The sequence below is a fragment of the Dasypus novemcinctus genome, chromosome 10, assembly GCF_030445035.2.
Source record: "Dasypus novemcinctus isolate mDasNov1 chromosome 10, mDasNov1.1.hap2, whole genome shotgun sequence".
Classification (NCBI taxonomy): domain Eukaryota; kingdom Metazoa; phylum Chordata; class Mammalia; order Cingulata; family Dasypodidae; genus Dasypus; species Dasypus novemcinctus.
This window is the reverse complement of record NC_080682.1, coordinates 89,466,852-89,490,703: the sequence shown is the minus strand read 5'-3', so window position 1 is coordinate 89,490,703 and position 23,852 is coordinate 89,466,852. Positions and strand designations below refer to the sequence as shown.

General features: G+C 38.1%; 2 pseudogenes; both read right to left on the bottom strand.

Moving 5' to 3' along the window:
• Window positions 1–12,515: 12,515 nt before the first annotated feature.
• LOC101425759 (olfactory receptor 2D3-like) lies at window positions 12,516–13,430 on the bottom strand (annotated as a pseudogene).
• A 6,127-nt stretch (window positions 13,431–19,557) lies between these two features.
• Window positions 19,558–20,643, bottom strand: LOC101425309 (olfactory receptor 2AG1-like; annotated as a pseudogene).
• Between the last annotated feature and the right edge of the window lie 3,209 nt (window positions 20,644–23,852).

The following is a 23,852-nucleotide window of genomic DNA, read 5'->3' as shown; positions in this document are numbered from 1 at the left end:
TGTTTTTAATTCTTAAAAATGGTCACTATGTATATTTTCTTAACCTGATGGTGCCACCAGTTTCATCTGGGGGATCAATTACACAGTGTTTATATAACTCAAAATGACCCATGGCCACTTTTTAATTTATCAATCTAATGATGTGCAGTAACTTCTCTTTTAATTAATGGCAAGCAAAGAGAAAGTAATGAAGTATCCTTTTAGTAGCATATCTAAGTGTAGTTGCTATTATTATAAAACTGTTTCTCAATATATCTGCAGCTCAGGATGATATTTTTTATTTTTTAAATTTGCCATCCTTTAAAGGACTGATAGTTTTAAAACACATTGATACCTATAAAATTAAATTGAAAATAGAAAAAAAGCATAGAAAATAAATGCCCCCAATTTTTTTTTTGGATGTAGCATGACAAACTTACTTGGCCATTGCTGTAGAAGTTTCTGTATACTTATCTATTCACACACATTTATCAAGTGGTTCATAGACAGGTAATAGGTGGCATGTCACACTTTGAGTGGCACTGATTTATAGCATTGGTTATTTGTAATATAAGTAGGCATGTGAAATACCATATATTTTAAGGGAACACCACACTCCTGTTAGTTATGCTTTTATAAAAATTTGCACCAATGTCTCCTTAAACTTAGAACCTAGCGGCTTCCCTAGTTTTAAAAAGAGGATTGCATGCCGATCAGTTTTCAGAAAGTTTGATGCAAAACTTTTTCATACATCAATATTTGTTATATTGGGGATTGAATCACGTCCCCCACCAAAGGCATATTTGGGTCCCAACACCTTGTCTTTTGGGTATGAATCCATTTGTGAAGAGGATATTTGAAGAAGTTATTAGTTAAGGCATGCCCAAACTGAATGAAGATGAGCCTTAATCAAATATGGCTGAAGTCCTTATAAGCAAAGAAAATTGGAAAAAAAGAAAGGAGCAACAGGGAAGCTGGAAGTTAGTTGAAATGAAAGAGAAAGGAGAAGATGCCTTCATGTACATTGCCTTGTGACAAAGAAGCCAAGGAATCCCAAGATTATCGGCCCAACAGAAGATACCCACTACTGGAGGAAGCAAGCCTTCTAGCCTCTGCAACTGTGAATCAATAAATTCCTGTCCTTAAACCAACCCATTGTTTGGAATTTATTTTAGTAGCTAGGAAACAAAAACAGTGTGTATATGACTGATGCTATAAAAAGGCCTTGTAAACCACTACAGACCATTTCTCTACTATGGTACACATGATACAGTTCACACAATCCAACATCTGTGGGACAAAAATTGCCTACTTTCTGAATTTTCACTGTATATTTAGCAGATATGAAAGTTAGTAAGGGCAAAGTGTTAAAATTGGTATCCTAACTATTGAGTAAAAGTATATGGTATGAATGTCATGACTTATTCAATTTAAAGCATTACTTCTGTAAGTAATTTTGTGACTTCATTAGTACATGATAATTCTCTTCAGCAAGCCTCCTGGTGAGATTGTTTTGTACAATCATCCTTATTTCAAAGATCTTTTGCACTTTCTAACAGGAGATAATCATGATTTTAATAGTCATACTGCCTTTGCTTCCCACTCATGCACTATGGAAAACCAATATTCAGATAACTCCAGGCTCTTGGGTTACATCATTTCTTCTCCAAACACCCACATATCTTGAATTTTTCTGTCCAAGTGCCCAGTATTACCTAAACATCACAAAGTCCTGGTTCCTTTTGATAGAGCGAAGAGTATAATATTGAGAGCCGAAGGGTATAAAATTATTTATAGCAGTAAGCATGTTAGCAGAGAGGTGGGTTGAATACTTATATAACTAAGCAAGCAAAATCTTTAAAAGACAGGAATTGAAATAATGGTCTCAACAAGCTTTGCAAGTTCCATTTTCTTATCCTTTATTTAAGTATTTCTGTTTTGATTCTTTACCTTCTCATATGCCAGATTTGATACATCAGGTTAAATTTTGTTACAACAAACTATCTATTGATCCAAAAATGCTCCTTATTACTTTAGAAATTAGTAACAATGTATTTATCTACATATTTTAAAGCACTTTATTAGAGGGAATCCAGCAAGTTGGTGTTGGTTGAAGTGGGCACCACTAGCTCTCTTGCAAAAAATGGTGAGAAGCATCAAGATCCTGCCTGAGTGAGTAGTTTTGGGAACCCATAGAGCAGGAGGCTTTAGGGCATGGATATGGAGGGAAGTGGACAAAGAGATAAAAGCTCAAGGGAAAAGTGTGAGTTTCTCATCCCTCTGGCTGGGATATGTTGGACAAATGGTTTGCCTCAAGGCAAAAAGCCACTAAGAACCCCTTGAAGCCCACCAGCCACTGAGAGGGAGAGAGTGGTCTCTGGGAGTGTGATGGTTCTGGCAAAGGGTGGAGAGGGGTTGCTTTTCTGGGGGTTTAGTTACCTGGAAATCCTTTGAACTTTAGGGAGCATGCCAGCTGGCAAGAGGTGTCCCCAGGAAGTAGGAAAAGGAAAATTTGCTCAGACAGCCTACTTTACACAACTGACATAGAAGAAAGGAACTTGGGCTGGGAGAGGGTGGAGTCAGGCAATTGACTGGTCCCTTGCTGAAAACTATCAAAATTCCAGCTCCCCTAAGTGAGGCAGGTAGTAAGAAGCACTTAATAATTTTCCAAGGGTCTATTAGAGTCCCCTGGGAGGAGAGAGGATGTCTGGAAGAGGGTTGAGAGTCAATTCTCTGCAGTGAGTTCAGATACCAGGGTCACAGTGACTTTCAGAAGGGAACCCAACCAGACCAGGAGAGGAGAGGAGGGGATCTGATCACACAGACTATCGCATCTTGCTGCCCAGGAAGAGACAGCAGTATGAACAGAAAGGGAGCAGGGACAGACAGGCTCCTAATCAGCAGGAATCTACCCAACAGCAGAGTCAAACCTGCCCTAGGGAAAGTGACTGGATTGCTCTCTAGCTGACAGACCCAAGGAGAAAAGTTTAGCTCAGTGGAGGAGTCTCCACTTTGAATATATGATGTCCCTGGTTCGATTCCCAGCTCTTCTTAGTGATCCACTCGGTTGTCCTAAATGATATTGCAGGGACAGATGCTGGACATTATAAATCCTGCCATAACCCACTTAAAGTACTGGGATGAATGTAAACTATAATCCATGTGGTGCAGCAGTGCTCTAAAATGTATTCACCAATGCAATGAATGTGCCACATTGAGGAAAGAAGTTGTTGATGTGGGAGGAGTGGGGAAGTGGGGGTGGGAGTATATGGGAACCTTTTATATTTTTTAATGTAACATTTTTTGTGATCTATGTATCTTCAAAAAAAACAATAAAAATATTAAAAAATAAAAAGAATAGAAAGGTTGCAAGGACAGACTCCTAATCAGCAGGAATGTATTCAATTACAAAGAGTCAAACCTGCCCGAGAGAAAGTGACTAGACAGATTTCTGAAGAGCTAATAGACCCAACAATAAAGATGAGCTCAGTAGAGGAGCTTCTGCCTTGAATATACAAGGTCCCTAGTTCAGTTCTTGGTTCCTCTTAGAGTAGTGATCCCCAGGATATTAAACATACAGCTGATACTATAGAACAGGGAAAACATAGACATTATTTTTGTATTAGCTTCCCTTGGGTCTTATTTTTCTGAAAAAAAAAAAAAAGGTTACCTTTGCTTTAAAATTTAACTTAGTTTACTCACTAAAACCCACTTCAAAACCTGCAGGGGAAAGGCTGCAGGGTAATTTATTGATGAACACGAGCAGCCTGAGAAGCCCCATAGGGACCTAAGAAGGTGGGCTATTTTTCCTTAGGCTTTGTTTGACTGCTTGCCTTTGGGTTTGTTTGTTTTTTTCTTTTCTTTTCTTTCTTTCCTCTTTCTCTCCCCCCACCTTTTTTCAAAATTAGGTGTGGCTGGATTGTTTCTTCTTTGATTGTTTCCACTTTCTTGATTTCCCCTTCTCTGTGTATACCAATTTTCACTAGCAATGCTACCTCTTTTCCTTCCTACATCTTTCTATCTTCCACTTTCTTTTGTTCTTACATTCCACCTCTCATTCTTTAGTTCTCCAATTTTCTGGTTTTTCAGATTATTTCTAAGTCTTCTATTCTGTTTTCTTTCATTTATTAACTACTTTTCTTTTAGTCCTCTCTTTTTTCTTTCCCTCTTGCATCAAGATTCTGGCTTTTTAATTCATTCTATATACTTCTCTATATTTGGTTTCCCATTGCACTGTAGATACTCCACTTTTTTATTCCTGTTACTCTACACTGCTTACATGAGTTAATAATTCAGGTCCCTCTTCTAACTTGAACTATTATTATTACTATTATCCTTTTTCTTATCTTACTTCTTTTGCTTTCCCTTTCCCTAATCTGTTTCCTTCAAGGGAACATAGACAACAACAGGGAAATAGAATAAGAAGAACAAAGTGTCAAAGAGAAACTTAACACACATATAAAAACAGCAACTAAATAAAACCCTAGAGTAGAGAGAGAAGCTAATCAACTGAATAAACCCATGAAGAAAAAAAGATGACCAGACTGCAACAAAAAATTACAAACCATACCAAAAAATTGGAAGACATGGCCCAGACCAATGAACAAACTAAAAACCAGTAGAGAAGCAGAACATCGAACAACTAATCAAAGTTGTCCAAAAAAATATCATGGACCAACTTAATGAAGTGAAGGAAGAAATTAAGGATGTTAAGAAAACACTGGGAGAACATACTGAAGAAATTGTAAACATACATAAAAAGATAACAGATATGATGGTGATGAATGGCACAATCCAAGAAATCAAATATTCACTTTTAGCACATAACAGCAGATTTGAACAGATAAAGGAAAGAATCAGCAATGTGGAAGGCAGTACATCTGAAATCAAACAGGTAGTAGAACAGATAGATTAAAAGAGAAAAAAATCAAGCAGGGACTTAGGGATTTGACCAAGTACACAAAATGCACAAACATATACATCACAGGCATCCCAGAAGGAGAAGAGAAGGGAAAGGGGACAGAAGAAGTGTTGAAGGAAATAATGACTAAAAACTTCCCAACCTTATTGAGAAAGATGGATGTGTATGTTCCAGAAGCACGCTGAACCCCAAACAGTACAAATCCTAACAGTACTACTCCAAGATATACTTGTCAAACTGACCTATATTCAAGACAAAGAGAAAATACTGAAGGCAGTAAAAGAAAAAATGACCATGATATACAAAGGAAGCTCAATAAGATAAAGTGCTGATTTCTCATCTGAAACCATGGAGGCAAGAAAGCAGTGGTATGACATAGTCAAGATACTATAAGAAAAAACCTCCAGCCAAGAATTGTCTATCCAGCAAAGCTGGCATTAAAAAATGATGGAGAGTTCAAAATATTCACAGATAAACAAAAACTAAAAGAATATGCCCATAAGAGACATGACCTTCAAGAAACACTACAGGGAGTTCTGCAGGTTGAAAGGAAAACATGAGAGAGAGAGAGAGTTGCAGGAGAGTATGAGAAGAACTAAAAGAACAAAAAGAGAAATAAAACAACATATGATATACATAAACCCAAAAAAAAGTAAGTAATTCATTGAGAGTAATAACACTGAATGTTAATGAAGTAAACTCACCAGTCAAGAGTCACAGATTGGCAGAATAGATAAGGAAATAATACTCATCGATATGCTGTCTACAAGAAACCCACCTTAAACCCAGGGATTCAAGGAGGCTGAAGGTCTTGGGAAGCGGACTTGGCCCAGTGGTTAGGGCATCCGTCTACCACATGGGAGGCCTGCAGTTCAAACCCTGGGTCTCCTTGACTCATGTGGAGCTAGCCCATGCACAGTGCTGATGCACACAAGGAGTGCCCTGCCACGCAGGGGTGTCCCCCTCATAGGGGAGCCCCACATACTAGTAGTGTGCCCTGTAAGGAGAGCCACCCAGCATGAAAGAAAGTGCAGCCTGCCCAAGAATGGCGCCTCACACATGGAGAGCTGACACAACAAGATGATGCAACAAAAAGAACACAGATTCCCGTGCTGCTGACAACAACAGAAGCAGACAAAGAAGAAGACACAGCAAATAGACACAGAGAACAGACAACTGGGGTGGGGGGTGGTAGAGAGAAATAAATAAATAAATAAATAAATAAATAAATAAATAAATAAATAAATCTTTGGGGGAAAAAAAGAAGTGAATGTCTGGAAAACAATCTTACAAGCAAACAATAACCAAAAAATGGCAGTAGTAGTTATATTAATATCAGACAAAATAAACTTTCAAGAGACAAAGGCTGACACTATATATTAATAAGAAGGGTAATCTTGCAAGAAGAAAGAACAATCATGAGTATTTATGCAGCTAACCAGGGTGCCTTAAAATACATGAGGCAAACACTGGAAAAACTAAGTGGAGAAATAGATGCCTCTACAATTATAGTGGGTGACTTTCATACACCTTATCATCACTAGAAGAACACCTCAGTGGAGAATCAATAAAGAAGCAAAGACTTAGAATAATACAGTAGGGAATCTGGACCTAATAGATATATAGAGAACACTACATGCAAACACAATGGTATATACATTCTTCTCATGTGCACATGGATCATTCTATGAGATAGACCTCATCTGAGGCCACAGAGAAAGTCTCAATGACACAGAAAGATTGAAATCATACAAAGTAATTTCTCTGACCATGATGAAATGAAACTCGAAATACTCAGTAAGGGTCAAAGAACCAGATTAGGTACAAAGTAATGGAAGTTAAACAACACATTCTTGGATAAACAGTGGGTCAAGAGTGAAATTTAAAAAGAAATTAGCAATTACTATGAAAGGAATGAAGCTGACAACACAATATATAAAAACTTATGGGATGCAGCAAATGCTACACTGAGAGGGAAATTCATAGCCATAAATTCATATTTCAAAGAAGTAAGAGCTAAAGTTGAAGACCTAACAGCATAGCTGGAAGATTTAGGAAAAGAACAAACTAACACCAAAGGAAGTAGAAAGAAAGAAATTAAAAAAATCAGAGCAGAACTGAGTGAAATAGAAAATAAGGGAGCACTAGAAAAAAATAAACAAACCAAAATGTAGTTCTTTGAGAAGATCATAAAATTAACAATCCCTTAGCTAAACTAACAAAGAAAAAGAGACAGAAGATGAAGTATACAAAATAATAAATGAGGAAAGAGATATCACCACTGATTCCACAGAAAGAGTATAATAAGAGGATACTTTGAAAAATTATATGCCAACAAGGACAGTTTAGAGGCAATGCAGAAACTCCTAGAAACACACAAGGAACCTACACTGGTGAAAAAAGAAATTGAATAACTTGACATCAGTCACAAGTAAAGAGATAGAAACAGTCACGGAAAACCTCCCAACTAAGAGGATCCCAGAACCAGAGGCTACACAGGTGAATTCTACCAAACATTCTGGAAAGAACTACCATCAGTACTGTTTAAACTATAACAAAAAATGAGTAGAAGGAACATTTCCTAATTCATTCTATGATGCCAAAATTACCCAAATACCAAAGCCAAAGATGCCATAATAAAGGAAAATTACACACCAATCTCTCTAATGAACCTAGATGCTAAAATCCTCAACAAAATACTTGCTAATCATATTCAACACATCAAATGAATTATACAAGTGGGTTTCATCCCGGGTATGCAAGGATGGTTCAACATAAGAAATTCAATCAGTGGAATAAACTACATAAACAGATCAAAAGAACAAAACCACATGATCAACTATATAGGTGCAGAAAAAGCATTCAACAAAATACAGCACTCTTTCCTGATAAAAACACTGCAAAAGATATGAATAGAAGGAAACTTTCTGAATATGATAAAGGGTATATATGAAAAACCCACAGATATGTCACATACAATGGTAAAATCCTAATAGCTTTCTCACTAATATCAGGAACAAGACAAGGATGCCCACTATCACAGCTCTTATTTAACATTGTAAATACTTGCTCAAGCACTGAAGCAAGAAAAGACATCCAAATTGGAAAGGAAGAAATCAAAATTTCACTATTTGCAGATGTCATGATCCTAAACATAAAAAGCCCTGAGAAATCTACAACAAAGCTTGTAGAACATATAAATGAGTTCAGTAAAGTCACAGGTTATTTGATCAATGAAAAAAAAATGAGTAGCATTTCTGTACACCAATAATGAGCAATCTGAGGAGGAAATCAAGAAAAAAATACCATTTACAATAGTAACTAAAAAAATCAAATAACTAGGAATGAATTCAACTAAGGATGTAAATGATTTATACACTGAAAACTACTCAACACTTCCATTGCCCCCAAAATATCCCCTCCTCTATCTATGCTATTCCTCCCTCCCCCTCCCCTTGGGTCCATGGTGACCACCAGGCTTCACTCCTTGAAGGACAAGATTCATAATTACTTGCAAGAACAATGAGGGCTTGACACATTGGTTTGTACTCCCCTATTAGGAACTGCCCATATTCTTGAAAGAATCACACCCCTCAGCTTGAGAACATATTGGGCATCTCCATGATGGGAGTCCAATACTTTCCCTCTCATTATGTGGGTCTCCACCCACTGATGCAACACACTTCAACAAAATCGATCACTTACACATTCTCTGGAAGACTGCCCCAGGTGTGCATTGTCCCAAATGCCCCCCCATCCAACACCCCAAACCAGTAAACTTTTTGTCATATTGCCAAAAGAGGTTTCCCAAAATTGTAGTTTCAACCACATACTCACCAATCACCAGTGTTCACCTGCTCCCTCCCCCAAAGCTCCCCTGATTTTCATGGACCTTGCAACCCATCCTCCCTACCCTACCCCACTGTCAGACTTGCACTGCCCAACCAAATACTCCCACTACACCCCTTTCATATCCCTTCATTGCACAACTGCTCACTTCCACCTCATCATAGATTTCACCCATATGGACATTAGCTCACAACCTTCTTTTCCTTTTCTAATTCCTATAAACCTATCTTCCAGACTCTAGCTCTCCAAGTCTGCTCAATTTTCTTAATTCATATTAGTGAGTACAGGTAATATTTCTCCTATGCCTAGGCTTGCTTCACTCAATATAAGGTCCTCAAGATTCATCCATGTTATTCCATGTGTGAGTGCTGTATTCCTTCTTACAGCTGAGTAATATTCCATTGTATGTATACACAACTTAGCCTACTGCTGTAGAGTGCCTGAGAGTTACCTCCTGAGAGTCTCCATGTTGCTCAAATGTGGGCTTTCTCTAAGCCTAACTCAGCATATAAATTCATTACCTTTGCTCTAGTGTGGGATATGACACCCATGGATGAGCCTCCCTGGCACTGAGGGAGTGCAAAGCACTAACTAGCAATGCAACTGGAAAAAGACCTTGAATAAAAGGGGGAAAAGGTAAATACAACTGAGTTTATATGGCTAAGGAACTTCAAAGTGAGTCAGGAGGTCATCAGAGAAGTAACACTTATGCACATCACAGCAGGATAGCAGGATGTCATAGACAGTCAAAGTAGATACTACCCCAATTAGTGGAGCTGCTGAGGGCTCTAGAGACACTCAGGTTCTACAGTCATGACAGACAGCTGAAGAGTTTGGTGCCTTGCCAGTGGGCCCTACTTTGGAGTTTTTGTTCCTGAGTGTGTCAAGGTTGAACTCAGTTGTGACTTCTCTACACATTCCTCTTCGGCAGCTTCTTTTGAACATGCAGTTGGTGCTAGAGTTGGGAGGTGTAGGTCCAATGGGACCAAACCCCTCCTCAATTAGACGTTGAGTGGGCATCACCATCCCAGAATCCTCAGGATTTGTTAATAAGGACTTACTGGTATTCTACTATAGACTTATTGTGATTCTAGCAATGGAAGAAATTATATCATTGATGTGGAGACAGTGGCCACTGGAGGTGCTGAAGGCAGGGAGAGGGAAAAAGAGTTACTACAGGGGCATTTTTGGGATGCAGAATTGTACTGAATGACACTTCAATGACAGATACAGGCCATTATATATCCTGCCATGACCTACAAAATTGAGTGTGAGAGAGTGTAAACTACAATGTAAACTATAATCCTTGCTTAGTGGCAATGCTCCAAATGTGTTCATCAATTGCAATGAATGTACCACACTTATGAAAAAAGTTGTTTATGTCAGGAATGGTGTGAGGTGTGGGGAGTGGGGAATATGGTAATCCCTTATATTTTTGTGTGTAACATTTCATGTAATCAAAGTATCATTCTTTAAAATATTAAAAATATATACTTTTTTAAAAGCACATTGTTAGAGTTTGGCCTAACAGAACTGCATTTTTAAGTTCCCAAGTTCAAATTACCCTGATTTCCCAACATTTAAAAATAATTCAATTCCCAATAAAAATAGGATATCAATTTTACCAAAGACCTGTGTCCTTATATAGGATTATGCTAGTCCACATAATTTGAAAACAGTACTTATTGCATGTTGGTAATGAGGTTATTACTACACAAATTGATTTTTCCATATGCAATTATTTGATCCAGAAAGGGTAACAAAAGACGGAATAGACAACATTGGATATTCACAATAGACAATGGGAATTGGGGCTGGAGCAACCAGAATTCAAAATGGGAAGTTTCAGGTTCACTTGGGTCATCCCATTTTCTCTGGCTTAAGCAATCTCTCAACCACAATCACATTACTTAGGGGTACATGAAGAAGAGGTGATGAAGTGAGAAAAGAACTCCCCCAAGTTCAGCTAATAATGAAGCATACCTATTGTCTTCTCACTTTGTGAAAGGAGAGTTTTGCTATTTTCATTATATGAGAATAATCCCTACAAATGGCTTGATGACATATGGGTGGAATACTAAGGGATATATGTAAGGCTGGCAAATGAAGTACAGAATAGTATGGAATATGTTTGTATCACAGGGCTTCTGCCAGGAGAAATAGAGAGCCATAGGTGGAAATAGATGGGACTGTAAAGGCACCCAGTTGTGTCTCCATGGCTCACAGTTCCCTGCAGCCATGAATGGGAATTAGTAGTGTTCCTAAATACCAATAAAGTGTTGGGCCATTCTCACTTAATACCTAGAATGAGACCTTTAGTTGAAGGTGGAGAAGGGACAACAGTGGATTTTCTTCTAAGGAAAGGGTAGTGTAGCTGTTGAATACCAAAGAGGAGCTACAGGTAGGTCAATGGGGGCTTCTTTCATAAAGGTGGATTAAAGCTGTAGTTAGAATACACTAAAAGGCAAATTCATCCCAAAGGACGAATCACTACTTTCTGAGATTATGTTTCAAATGTCAGACATTCTATTCCATTTCCAAAAGAAGAAAACTTAGGGGATACTGGCTGTATAAGTGAGGGTCCTCCAGAGAAATAGGAGAAAGACAGACAGTCTGACAGACAGAGAGACAGAAAGAGAGAAAGAAAGATACACAGAAATTGGTTCACATGACTGTGGGGGCTACCAAGTCCAAACTCAAGCTGGAAATTCTGATCAAGGTGATACTGAAGTCCTAAGTCCACACTCTCTGGGGGAAGTTGTTTCTGGCTGGAAATTCTGGCAAGACAAAGGTTTTTTCATGTAAAGACAGAAATTCTTCTAACCTCTGAAGCCTTCAGTTCTGGCTTTTAGTCTCTTCAACTGATTAGATGAGATTAACACTACTTAATTTAGCCTGCTTCGTTGGTTATAGATGCAATAAACTGACTGTAGATATAATCACCTGATTGTAGAGATAAATCCCTATCTAGGAAATAGTCTCACATTAACAATCAGGTCAGTGCTTAACCAAACAACTGGACATGATAACCTAGCCAATTGACACATGAAATTAGCCATCACACTGGCAAAATTGAACCTGCAGAAGAAAGGAGAGCATTTATTAGGGGGGAATCGCTGCAGCACATTGGTATCACAGGGATTCCTAAGCAGAGAGTTCTGATGTAGTCATGTTGATTCTAAATTCTAGTTTTCTATAGCCAGAAATTCTCCCTGGAGGGGGGAAATGTGTGAGATAACAGAGACATTTGCTGGAATGTGAAATCACAAGCCTTATCTGAGCAAACAGCTCTCTCAGCATTTGTTGAATTGTCTATAGCTTAGTTTGGGACTCAGCACAGGAAATTTCTCACAGGAAATTGAAGAATCTATATATTAACAACAGTTAGTATTCTAAAATCTGTGCATGCTCATAGATATGTTGACATGGGAAAATGCTGGCAAACAGCTGTGAAGTTTAAAGCCAAAAGAAAATGTCCCTAGGTAAAAACAGATCGGTAAACCAGTAAGGCAGTGCAAATGAAGACTGTTCAACTGTAAAGGCTGGGCAGGGAAACAAAGAGCTGTTAAAAGGCAAACAAACTACAACCATAAAAAATTAGCTTGAGCAAGAATGTAGGAGACAAACCTGAAAACATTCCTCAAGATAACAAGAGGACCCTTATGATCCTTATATCTCAATGTAGGATGGGAGAGGAAGCTGTTAGGTGTTGAGCCACTGGGAGTCTTCATACCCCTTAATATATATAAGATAAAAGATAATTACTCTATCTTTCAGATACTTTTCTGAATGACTCCTTCACATGTTTGTTCCTCAAGCTGTAAATGAGTGGGTTCATCATGGATGTTAGGATGGAATAGAACATAGAGATCATCTTACCACTTTCATTCATTTTCCAGGAGTGTGTTATCATGTAGGTGAATATCGTTGACCATAGAAGAAGACAATGACAGTAGGTGGGATCTATAGATAGAGAAGACCTTGAGCCACCACTCCTCGAACGACATCTGGATCAGTGGAGATGATGTCTCAGTAGGAGACAAGGAAGAGGGAGCAAGGAGCCAGGAGGATGAACACACCCATTGAAAAGAGGGCCATCTCAGCATTGTAGATGTCTGCTGAAGCCAGCTTCAGGAGGGCAGGAGGTTCACAAAAGTAGTGATTAATTAGATTCTTTCCCTGGTATGGCAGACACAATGTGAATGTGCTGTCTACTAGAGACACAAATGCCCCACTGGCCCAAGACCCTAGGGCCAGGTTGACATAATCCCAATGTGTCATGATGGTGGATTAGTGCAGTGGCTTACAGACAGCCACATACCTATCATAGGACATCACTGCCAGCAGAGCACTCTTTGTACACCCTGCTAGGAGGAAAACACACATCTGAATTGAGCACCCAGCAAAGGAAATGACTTTTCTCATTGCCATAAATGGAGTAACAACAGGGGGTTAATGCTCATCAAAAAACTGAGATCAGCAAAGACAGGTTGTTAAGGAAAAAGTACACTGGTATATGAAGTTGGGAGTCAACATGGATTAGGACTATGAAGAGCAGATCCCCAAATACAGCCAACAGGTAGACGAGGAGGAATATCACAAACAGCAGGATCCGGGTCTGCTGATCTGAGAGGCCCAGCAAGATGAATTCAGTCAGATGTGTTTGATTTTCTTTGCCCATCGATGCTTATTTCTGCCTACATATCAGTATTAAAAGAGCAATCAAATGTTGACTATGATTGAAAACGAAGGAGTCAATGGAAAAGACAAAGTGTTTGATTTTTAAAATTCTTGCAGACATTTAAAACACTTGATTTTTCTAAAATGTCCATCCTTATCTTCCTACTAAAGCCATTTGATTAGCAGGCAGGAAAACATCAGGGATATACTCTCCTAGTGGTGCTTGCTGCCAGGGAATAATAATTCAATGAGCCATTATTCAGTGATTGTGTGGATAATGTCAAGAAACGTCTTCCTAAGAAATAACGTTATTTAGTGAAACAAAATTAAAGGATGCTGACATATTTTATGGGAAAAAACTATGGATAGTTTCCTCTTTAGCAGAGAACTCAGGGATGTTTTCCCTAGTTTACTTTTCAGACAGTAGACTTAAGCTTTCATTTCATCAAAAAGCCAATAATGAATTTTTCCATTTTGTTTCCAAGAGATCTCTAATGTTCTTTCCAAGCAAAAAGGGAATTTTAAGACCATTTCAGAACATTTTATAGTCCATAGTCCTGATCCTTTCCCAGGCTCTTCACTGGATTAAAGAGTTAAGATTTGTTGGGGATGCTTGAGAATAAGGCATGTCTCAGCACCATACACAAAGTAGGAGGGGCAGTTCATGGAGAACTAATGCAGCCACAGCAGCTGTCTGGATAGTTACAATGTCCTGTCTGCCATAACAGTATTTGAACTGATGCATGCTGCAGTTTGTACCAGAATATACAATCAGTTGTGTGGGTACACCAGTGAGAAAAGAGGCATTGGTCCAATGTATGAAGCCAAACAGGAATCACTATTCAAAGTCTATACAATGCTGTAAATCAGCAACAAGCAAGGACTAAGATGATTTAATTCAAGCCAGTGGAGAAGTAGATTAGAAAGGGTAAGAAAGGAAGCAGGGCCATAAGCAAATATCTTAGACTCAGAGCTGGAATCTGATACCACTTGGAAGGATTGAAGAACTAGTCCTATAATTGCCTATGAAACTAGAATGAAGTAGTAGAATAAGAGAGGAAACTCAGCTCTCCTGGAAAGGGATTCTTAATACACAGAGAAGCTGAAGACTGCAGACATGTAAGGTTTCTCCTCACACATGAAATCCTACATCTAGTTGGAAGTATAGAAGAAATATAGACAGGGCAGTTGTGGCTGGACCACTGGTTCATGAGCCCTTACGTGTGACATGATTTCAAGATTGCCTTATGAGAATAAGGTTTCTGTCCCTATGCTTCCATCCAGATTGGATTTAGAACTGGGTTCAACCTGGAGCTCCAGGAAGGTCCATTAACTTGGGGGGAGGGGGGCAGACCAGGAAGACAGAGTCAGGGAACACTTTGAAGGACAGACAGAATCAAATGGGGAAATCTTTACTTTGGCTCTAGTATGATGAGAATATAAATGAATCTGTGAAAAAGTCTCCGACATCAACAGCTCAAATAAGTCAGTGCTTTTGAAAGTATGAGTTAGAATATATTACTTGGTAATGAAATAGATTTAGTGAGTTGCCACCAGTATTTAAAAAACAGAAGTAGACATGGAGCTGCCCTGGATGGTGCTTCAGAGGTAATCACCGGACATTGTAAATCCTCACAGGGCCTACATGATGGAATAGAGGAGAGTATGGGCCATGATGTGAACCAATGTATATGAGGTGCAGAGGTGCCCAAAGATGTACTTACCAAATCCAATGGATGTGTCATGATGATGGGAACGAGTGTTGTTGGGGGGGGGGGAGAGGGGGGGTGGGGGGGTGGGGTTGAATGGGACCTCACATATATATTTTTAATGTAATATTATTACAAAGTCAAGAAAAAATAAAAAAATTAAAAAAAAAAAAACTTTTACTACAAAAAAAAAAAAAAAAAAAAACAACGAATATTAGTATAGTAAAGACTCTTACATGTCATAAAGAAATGGAGAGGTCTCAATTTTGCTTAGCCTTGTTATCCCCAAACTTACATGACTCCAGAACACAGTCTTTTATTTGTTTGTTTATTTTCTTAGCACATGATATCTCATCTCCAGGACTAGCATTCTAAACAATAATCTTTGAAAAATTCTGATATGAAGAATTGTGCAGTCATTGAAATATTGATAATTTAAGAAAGAAAGATACAAATTATAAGTGCTCTGTAACTATAGTTATATGGAAAATATACATAGGAAAATGGAGGAATGAAGGAGTTCTTTTCAATGGGAGAAATTGTGACAAGCTGACTTTTTACTTTTTCCCCATTTTACTGTTTTTGTAAAATATTGTAATAAAAATATTATTTCATTAAAAAAAAAAAAAAAAACAGAAGTAGAAAATAAAATGTCATCTCTTGTAACAAGGAAAGTATGATTTTAAGAAAATATTTGTTACAATTTTATATAAGTATGTGTGTGGGGGTGTACATCTTTGTGTGCTTGTTTATGTACAGTGATTTACAATGTAAACTGTATTTCTTATTGAGGGCCATTACAAAAATCTTGAAAAAGAATACTGCTATAAGTAAAAGTTTTTAATCTCCAAGTACATCAATAAAATAATTCTTTACTGACCCCTGTCCAATAATTTTTAAAGGCATTTTCACTGCTTCATTATAGTTAATTTACATACAATGAACTGTGCATATTGCACATTTATAATTTAATGAGTTTTTATGAGTACATATATGGGATTTTTTAAATGTATTCATTGTTATACATAATTATTTTTTTGTCTACAAGCCTATCTTCCTACAAGGCTATAAGTTTCTTTCCAATAGTAACTCTATCTCACTCTGTATGTTCAAATCCCCTGGCATACAGTAAATTCTGTAGAAATGCTTTCTGACTAAATTAATGAATGAATGCATCTAGGAATGAAGGGATGTCTCCAAACACACAAACAGGCATAATCACACAACCGTACTCAAACACTCCTATGTACAAATCATCTTATCAAAAGCATACAGGGAGAGGTAAGAAGAAATGTGGTGTGGGGGCTTTATCGGAACTTAGTGTTGTCCTAAAAGATATTGCAGGGACAGTTGCTGGACATTATATATCCTGTGATAACCCACTGAATGGACTGGTGGAGAGTGTAAACTACAATGTAACCTATAATCCATGCGGTGCAGCAGTACTCCAAAATACACTCATCAAATGCAATGAATGTGCCACAATGATGAAAGAGGTTGATGTATGCAGAGTGGAGGCAGAAGTGGGGTACATGGGCACCTCATATTTTTTAATGTAACATTTTTTTGTGATCTATGTATCTTTTTTAAAAAAAGACAATTAAAAAGTAAATTTTTAAAAATATCAAAAAAAAAAAAGCATATAGTATGACCATTGGAAGACACACCTGATGCTGGGTCAGCAAGGGTATCTCCTTAGAATGGGGAAATCCTGTGACCAGTCAGAAGGAGAAACACGAGATATGATCACCTGTCCTACTGGTGTACTGGTGTGGGTGACAGGGTATCCAAGGTAGTTATTCTTCTCCTAGTAGATACAGAAATTGATTCAATTTGCCCACCCCACTTTCTTTATTTGAAACCCCAGAAACGGTAGCAAGTAGAATACTAGGGGCCTGAGGCAGGCAGTAGTCACATACCCAATATTATCTCTCCACTCTTCCTCCTTCTGACCTTCCAAACAATGAATAGTGATTTGCAAGAAACCTTGTGACTATCATCAAGAGAAGAGTGTGAGAAAAGTGAAACAGGAAGGGGACACCAAAAGTGAAATTGTTAAAAACTCAGAGGACAGATGGGATTCTGGTAGTGGGAAAGGAGTAGCTAGGTTGAGTGACAATGGTCCTTTTCATTTCTGTGGGTCTTTCAGCACACAAACTGATCCCCTATGGAAGTTCCTAGAAGCAAAATTTCTAAAGCTGAAGACTCTTGAGAAGAAGATAAAAAGAAAAGTCTCTCTCAAATAGACTAGAAGTTGTAAAATAAGGATATGTCCTTCCAGGTTAGATACAGGATTTCTGAATCTAGAGAGACTTGATTCCTTACCTGCAGGTTTAGGATGAGTATCTCTTAGAGATGGTGAACTACAGGTGAAGGGATCTCACATGGATTACAGTAGAGTCAGGCCTAGAAATCCCAGCTGCTGATCCAGTTTTGGATTAGGACCCAATAATCCTCAATCATTTCTACTGAGAGTTGGGCAAGAACTGTTCAGTGGATTTCGTCCCAAAATCTTGCAGTCTTCTTCACTGAAGTAAATACTTACTTTTTAAGCACCAACATGGAAGCTTTCCTGAGAGGATGTTTTAAAAAATAAGGCCTTGAGAGATGAAATAAACAAAATGTCCCCTAAAGTTCTCTTTGAGAACAGCTCACTTTATTACCTCTACACACAATAAGATACCTTGGGACATTTTTTACTGTTTCTTTTTTTTTAAATTATAGATTGTATTCTTCAAGTCCATTTTGTTTTCCAATCCTTTCTAAAACAAAGGAAAAAATCTTGTTTACTTTTTAACTGAGAAGAATCCAAGAAGCCATTCATAGCTGTCCCTTTTCTGTGCTTGAGAGCAAATTTGAAAACAAAAAGCAGGCAAACATCTATAAAAATTTTCCTTCAAATACTCAGAAAATATAGAAATCTGAAACTTCCCTCAGTATTTCTCTAGTAAAATGAAATTAAAATTATTATTCATGTGAAGATGTAGTAGCCGATGTTAAAATAATGTTAGGTGGTCTTAAAATATAACAGGTCTGAGAAAGTATCTACCAAAAAAATCAACTGTTTTAGTCATATAGCAGATACAAGAATAGATACATATTTTTCTGGAATTACTAGATTGAAATTGTTCAATGTTGTATATTATACATCAATATTTATTTCTTTTTTATTAAAAACATGGTAATCCTTTACCATTTTTGTTATAAACTTTCCCCAAACATTTCCTCAATGTTAGCATTAAAGTATTTATTTATTCATTAATTTATCTTTATATAAGTATTCCAGCTAATAAATGAAGAAAAGATGATGGAATTAGAATATCATCACTGCGCAACTCCCAATTACATACTGGATCTAGGGGGAAACTACAAAGAAAGAGATAGCTAGAAACCATGTTCCTTTTTTTTTTTTTTGTCTTTATTTATTTTTTTAATGTTACATTCAAAAAATATGATGTCCCCATATACCCCTCTCCCCCCACTTCTTCCCCCATAACAACAACCTGCTCCATCATCATGAGACATTCATTGCATTTGGTGAATACATCTCTGAGCACCACTGCACCTCATGGTCAATGGTCCACACCATAGCTCACACTCTCCCACAGTCCACCCAGTGGGCCATGGGAGGACATACAATGTCCGGTAACTGTCCCTGCAGCACCACCCAGGACAACTCCAAGTCCCAAAAACACCCCCACATCACATCATTCCTCTTGATGGAGTGCATACAATACCATCGGTGAATTAGTCTTGTCAACAATTGAAATTTGAATCTGATCAAGCCCCTGGTTCTACCAATTTATAGGAAAGAGAGTAGATTAAGGTATAAATCAGACAACCCTATGAGAATGTAATGTGCAAACTCCAGATTTTGTGAAATTATTTTTTATTTCCTCAGAAAATATTTTACCAGAAAAACAAGACCTGACAGAGTGAGGAGAAAAATGTAGGCCTTGAAAGTTCACACTAACAGGGAGATAAGAATTGAGAAATATTGCTCCTCAGAATTAATAAAACCTAACATTTGTACCTTCAATATCTTCTACATTCTCTTTCCTTTTTATTTCCTGTTTTAATGGAAATTTTTAAAATACGGCTTGCTTCCGCTGTAATTCAGACCAGAATTGTTGTAGGAGGTGGAAAAAAATATAAAGTGAAAAATGAGTTCATTTCTGTCAGAAAGGAAAGGAGTATCAACTAGACCCTGAGATATAGCTGAGAGAAATTTTAAATGCTTCCTAGTTATCCAAACATAGAACTGATGGAAGCAAAATATTGTCTTTAAAGACAAACTGGGGCTTATCTCCAGTGTGATGAATTTTTAAAAAATTCAAAATGGGTAAGGAGATAGCTCAACAAATGAACAGAACAGGGATCTTATATAGAAGGACTAAGGCTTCCACATGCCATTGGCACCTACAGCCTCTGGACAGAGGTACATCTCCCCAGTACCATCCTGAGGGCCCCCATTACCTCCTTGTTTCTCAGACCATAGCTAAGAGGGTTCAGGGATGGAGTAATGATAGTGTAAAATACAGAAAGGATATTGTCCTGTCAGGGATTATGGTAGGAAATGGGCAAGATGTAAATAAACATGGCAGCTCCATAATACATTCCTTCCACAGTCAGGTGAGAAGAGCATGTGACAAGGGTTTTCTGTGTCACCTCACATGAAGACAAGTGGAGAACAGCAAATAGGGCAAATATATAAGAGGAAAGGACAGCAGTAAGGGGAAGCATGAGAAAAGTTACACCCATCACATACAATATGAGCTCATATCTTGAGGTATCTGAGCAGACCAAATGACTAATCTCCTGGGACATGGAGAAAGGGAAGTGCATAGTATATGCGGTGTGTATCACAGCATTCAGGGAGGCCAGGGCCCAGCATGTGGCCAATATGAGCCAACAGACCCTGGGCCTCATGAGGACCATGTAGTTCAAAGGATGGCAAATGGCCACATACCTGTCATAGGCCATGAAGTCTAGGAGGAGGTCCTCTCCACCACCAAGGGTCTGGGCTACAAACATCTGAAAAGCAAAGCCTCTGAAGGAGATGGTGTTCTCCTCATGCAGATAATCCACAAGTATTTTTGGAGTCACTATAGATGCAAACAACAGGTCCATGAGAGAGAAAGCTGGCTGAGCAGGAGGTACATGGGCACATGGAGCCGGACATCCATTGTGATGACCAGGAGCAGCAGGCCATTGCTGGTCAGGGCCAACCTCCCCAACAGGACAATATCCTTTCTGTATTTTACACTATTATTACTCCAACCCTGAACCCTCTTAGCTATGGTCTGAGAAACAAGGAGGTAATGGGGGCCCTCAGGAGGGTACTGGGGAGATGTACCTCTGTCCAGAGGCTGTAGGTGCCAATGGCATGTGGAAGCCTCAGTGCTTCTATATGATCGTGAAGCAGAGCAGCTGAGGAAACCCACTGTCTTTAAGATTCACCATTAAGATGAAGTCCTTTCCCAGGGAAGAGTTCCAGGGCTTCATTCCTTTACTTCTTTACTTATCTGAAATTACATAAAATATAGGTGAGGTTGTGCGGAGGTAGTCACTGGGGGACTGCCTGGCTACACAATGCTAGAGCCCTTGGCCAGCAGGAATTGTATAAACTGCTTACAAAATCATATTATAATATCAGATCATACTGACTTGACTCACTAAACATGTATTTATCACATATTGTTGACAGAGAATATGTTTTCCTCACTTCTGATATTTCCTTCAATGCAAAGCATGTCCCATTAGTGCAATAATTCTAGACTTGACTCTGCTCTTCATATCCCTTTATTCTTCTGGAAAAAGGGTGACTTCATCAAATGGAAGAAATTAAAGGGAAAATCTGGGCACGTTATGTCTCTTTATCTTTTCTTCTTTTGTGGAGACAGAGTCTTGAAAGGGGGTGATGTATATCATTCCTCCTTCTAACTACAGTTCTGAACCAATTGAAAAAGAAGATGTTTGTGCAGGTCAAAATACCACCTGTCCTTTTCAGAAATTGTAGCATTTAGACTATATGTCTCTGGGCAAAGGGTTTCCAATACCAACCACAAAGTGGACAGAATTACCTTTTTAATCACAGGCAATGTGAAATTGAGTCAGTACTACCCACAAGGAAGACCTTGGAGAACAGATGAAGAGAGAACACAAAGCACTGACCACTTTATCTCACTTCCAAAAGAGTAAAATAAGTTTTTCCCCACTAATTTTTCTATTTGAATACATTCCTTCTCCTTTCGGAAAGAGTGAGGAGAGAATAAGGTTGAGCATTTTACACTGATGTCCTCTTGTCATAGAAGGAAACTTTGGGAGAGGAAAACAACCATCTCTTCCTATCTTTATCATGTTTCAGGCACCATGAGACCTCCTGGGAATAGAGTATAAACATTACAAATAGGACACCGAACCCCATTCATCCACACTCTTGTAATGGGCAATAAAAAATAAATACAGGAAATTGTGGGAACATGGCCATTGGGTTAGTCAGATAAGGCTCGGCTCTCACTAAAACAATGGAGAAAGAACCAGACTTCCATAGGGGTCCTTGAGTTACAACAAAGAAGGACACTGCTTCACAACTCCCAGGAGAGTGAGGGACAGAGAGATGAAGAAGTCCAAACAACAAACTGAGTTATTAAACCTCCTGCTCACTGGAAAGGGGTCCCATGCCCCACCCAAAAATATTAAATGAGGGTAAAACGCCTGGCAATTGCATCAAACTGAGAGGAGAGAAGACATCATCCTCCCTGCCAGATGCTTTGGATATACATAGAATGGGAAGGAACTCTGAGTCTTGCAGGAGGATATTAGAAAGATAAAGGAGTGAAAGGAAATCTGTGAGTTGCTCACCCATGGCTGGAAGTGGCACAAATAGCCACCATGCAGGGAAAATAGCCTAGGTAGCTCCCTACTCCAAACTGAGTGTAAGGGTAGATTCAATGGGCAGAAGAAGGATCTGGGAAAGTACAGAGTCATCTCTTTGCAGTGAATTTGGTCAACTAAGCTTCTGAATATCAGAAGGGACCCTGACTGTACAGGGAGAGGGGATGGGTATTTCCTCAGGCAGACTGTCACATCCAGTTGCCCAGGTAAAAAGAGGAATTAGATTAGAGAGGAGGCAGGGACGGACAGACACCTAATAAGCAAGGCTCCGGTAAACTGAAAGGAATCTAACCTGCCTGAGGGATAGGAGGTGGATAACCTTCTGAAAGGCTAACTTACCTAAGGTGACACTTCAGCTCAGAAGAATAATTCCTGTCTTGCATATATGAGGTCCCTGGTTCCATTTCCTAGCTCTTCTTATAGAAGTGATCCACCAAGTTATCCAGCATCCAGCTGAAACTTTATGACAGAGAACATACAGACATTCATTTTGTATTAGATTTTCTTGGATCTCTCTTTTTTCTAAAGGTTCCTTTTTAAAATTATCCTTATTTTACTCACTAAAACCCAGTTCATAACTTACAGAGGGCAAGCTCCAGAGAGATTGATATTGATAAACACTGGCAGCCTGAGAAGATCCTTAGGGGATTAAGAGGGAAGGCTCTTTTTCCTGTTTATTTTTGTTTTTTGTTCTTTTTTTCTTTCTTTATCCTTTTTAAAAATTAATCACTGTTGTCTTATTTCTTGTTAGTTGTGTTTTCCCTTCCTTTGTTTCTCTGTTGTTTTTTTCATTTACTGATATTTTCTATGTGTGTTATTCTTTAATCTTCATCTCTCAGTCCTCTGTTTTCTATTATTCTTTCAATCCATCTCTTTTTCCTCACTCTTCCATTTTTCTTATTTTTATTTCTCTCTCCATTTTTTACTTTTTTTCTCTTTTCTTCCTTCTTTTCCTCTCTTCTCATTATTCTGGCCTTTTAATTCATATATATTTTTTCTCTATTCTGTTACTCAGTTCTTATTTCTATTCCACTCTCTTATTCTTATTTCTCTGTATTTCCTACTCATATTAATTATTCATTTTCCTAGGTCATGTACAGTTTCTCTTCTTCTTTTACTGTTATTATTATTATTCTTTTTATTTTCTTATCTCTTTCTTTTTCTCTGGTCCTAATTTTTTTTCAAGGAAACATACACAACAGCGAGGAAATAGAATAAGAACAATGAACTGTCAGAGTGAAACTTTACCAAACACAAAAATAACAACAAACTATAACCCTAGAGAGAAAAGAGAAAAGCTAATCAACTTCATAAACCCATTAAGATAAACAGATGTCTAGACACCAACAAAAAATTACAAGCCATACTAAGAAACAAGAAGACATGGTCAAACCAACAAACAAACTAAAAGCAAGGAGGGAATACAGAACACGGAACAATTAATCAGAGCTGTCCAAACAAATATCATGAATCAACTTAAGGAAGTGACGCAAGAGATTAAGGATATTAAGAAGACACTGGGAGAACAGTTGGAAGAAATTGAAAATATACTTAAAATGATAACAGATATGATGGAGGTGAAAGGCACAATGCAATAAAAAAAAAAAAAACCTGGAAGGACATGATGGCAGATTTGAACAGGCAGAGGAAAGAATCAGTGATGTGAAAGACAGTACATCTGAAATCAGACAATAGAACAGATAAATAAAAAGATAGAAAAACCCTACCATGGACTTGGGGATTTGATAAAAAAACAAAACACAGAAACATATGCATTACAGACATCCCAGAGGAAGAAGAGAAGGGAAAGAGGACAG